Below are 3134 nucleotides of genomic sequence, written 5' to 3' on the forward strand. Positions count from 1 at the left end.
TCTATCATCTGTCTTTTATGGAGAGGAGAGCAAAAAAAAAAGTGAAAAAATATGCAAGTATCAGGAAGTAAAAGAACCTCAGAAATCATTAGTATGATTTTCTGCCATGTATTTACATTTTTTAAAGTACAGTTCTCTATACATATGAACCACAGATTAGCACATACACAAGCACTTCCAAATAAAAAGTTAATAGTGTATATAACACACACACACGCACACACACACACATACACACACAACCAGGAACTTACCTATTGGCTCTCATGCTAGTTTTAGCCTGGAATAAAAAAGATAGATGGGATATTTCTGGGTCCCAGTTCATGTAGTACATAGGGAAAAACCCACCAAGCACAAAGTCTCCATCTCTGGAAACACTTGGACTCAGGTATTCTAAATACCATGAAATGTCCCACTGGAATGTGTCTAGCGGTTTCAGGAGTAGGAAGAGCAAAATCGGGAAGAGCATGTTAGGCTCTGCCCAAATGGAGACCAAGTTCTTTTTGTAGTCTGGGGTGAGGAAATGGAGCGGGGTCGTGTCTGTCAACTCAGCACTCTGTAGTGAGAACCAATCTCTGTGTAAGGTACAGAGAAGGCCAACAATCATCATATGCCTCCCCAAAGTGGAGAACATGAAAGACCAGCTTCTACACAGGAGAAGAGCTAGAGGCACAGTGATGTATTAGTAATGTAGCCATGGTGGTGACATGTCACCCATGATGACATGATGGCCAGGGCATTGCTAGCTCCCTCTTTTCAGTGCCTCATGTCGCCTCAGCTAGGAGCTCTGGGGATCAACTTGCCCTGGGGCTCTGCACCTGTCTCCCCCAACTTGGTGGAAAAGCATTTTTGAAAAACATGTTTGGGGCTCCTTCCCTTTGCTTTGTTTCTTCATCATGGTCCACCAAGGATTTGAAGAGGCCCCCTCCTGAAACAGAGGGATTTGCATTTTTGTGTCATCAGGGATAACATTCTGTTTGTCAGAGCCTGTTTTGAGGAATTTGGCATATTTTGAAAGTTGGTTTTGAAATCAAGAAAACATCTATTGGCAAAATCCCATGTGATATCTTAAGAAGAAAGTGCATGATGGAGGTTAAGCATTGATGAGCAATTGTGCAGCCCCCAGAATACACTTTACATGGTTTACTATCAGTCTCATGCCTGTGGTACACTCCTGGAATAAATCCTGAACCTCACAATTTGCAATGCTGTAAGCCGCATTACAGAGAAGACCAGGAGCCCTCCCACATCTCAGAATTTCCATTGTTTTCTCTGAGCTTGATCTGTACTCTTCCCACTTTGAATTCTCACACTATTACATTGTGCCTTTCTTTTTTTCTTTTTGTTTTTCTGTAACTGGTATTCAAGCTCAGGACTTTGCACTTGCTAGGCAGGTACAGTGCCATAGAGCTACATCCCTGGCCCCACATTGTTTTTTCGTGTCACAATGAAAAGGAACTTTACTTCTGACCCAATACTTACATCCTGCATTCTTACCCTTGTGTTCCACAACTCTTCATAGAAAACTTTTATGTTTGCTGCTTATGTATTAATTAATAGTTTGCTGTTGACAAGTATAAATTGAATATATTCATGCAACTGAACTAGATATATTGTCATTAGTATATGGTGTGGGATTGTTCTATCAAACTATGCATCTCATATATCATTGTGGTAAAAGATACAAAGTGCAGTGTTTATTGTCACCTATATTGAGTATGAACTGTTAAAATTATTCCTGCTGTCTGACTTAAATTTTATATCCTTTGCCCTAAATCTTCCTAAATACCTCCAATTTTTGGTTTACTCCCTTTTTCTATGAGTTTGACTTTTTAACCCTTGGCATGAGTGAGATCTACAGAGTTTTCCTCTCAGTGCTTGGCTTATTTCATCTAACATATCCTGTAGATTTATTGATATTGTTGAAAATTACTGAATTCCTTTTTTAAAAGGCATAATATTTTACATTGAATATGTACAACAGTTTTGTTTTGCATTCACCTATGGATGGATGCTCAGCTTGATTCCATATCTTGGCTACTTGAATATCACTACAAAGAACTGGCAGTGCAAGTACATCTTAAACAAAGTCCTTTTTTATTTTGTGCATATATACCCACTTGAGGAGTTGCTCAATCATATGGTAGTTCTATTTTTAATTTTGGGAGAAGCCTCCAAACAGTTTCTTTAATAATCCACTACTTCACATTCCCTTCAGCATTGTACAAGTATTCCCTTGTCAGTACATGTCAAGTAACTTTTACTACATTTCAAGCTTTTTATTATTGCATATTTGTAGGACAGAAAAAGTTTGTGATTGTATATTACTACATGTGTATAATGTTATTTATTTTCCTCCCCATTATGTCTCTCTCTCTTCCTTTTCCCTCTCCCCCAAATACCCCTTCCCATCAGAAGAAGAACATCATTTAGTTTTCTGTTCTCTTTCCTTGGTGTTAGCTTTCATTTTTACTTATTTGGAGGTTTATTACTTGAGAAGAGCATGCCATTTTTAACTTTCTGAGACTGGTTTATTTGATTTAAGTGCACTTTTCAGTTCCATCAATTTTCCTTCAAATGAAATGATTTTTCTTTTTTTTGGCCATTGTGTATTTATACCACTCTCCCTTTATCCACTAATATTTTTTGAGCATCGAGGATGTTTCCTTACTTTACTTATTGTCATTCGTGCAACTATAAAATTGGAAATGCATATATCAAAATATATTATTTTAATTTTTTCATGAATAGAAGAGTGGTATAGCTTGATCAAAGTTTTATTTTTTGAAGAATACCCATGCTGATTTCTATATGGGTTGGCTTCATCTCAGGGCTCCCAGTGTTAAACTCCCACAGTGACTGGGTGAGAGACAACCATAGGAGATTGTCAGTGACCAGGGGGCTGTAGCAGGTGGGCAAGAATTATCTAAATGTTATATGCTAAACAATTCAGGCCCTAACCCTGTGACCAGAGGCCAGGGGCAGCCTGAATTTCCATGGATTTGAAAGTCACAGTACTGTCATCCCGCCTAATCTTATGACATTGCTGGGGATCAAACTCAGAACCCTGCACTTGTGAGGCAGGTGCAGTGGCACTGAACTACACTGAACTACACCCCACCTAATCTTACTAT

This window comes from Heterocephalus glaber, unplaced genomic scaffold, assembly GCF_053883595.1.
Source record: "Heterocephalus glaber isolate CG9 unplaced genomic scaffold, H.glaber_assembly_v1.0 deba00001532, whole genome shotgun sequence".
Taxonomy (NCBI): domain Eukaryota; kingdom Metazoa; phylum Chordata; class Mammalia; order Rodentia; family Bathyergidae; genus Heterocephalus; species Heterocephalus glaber.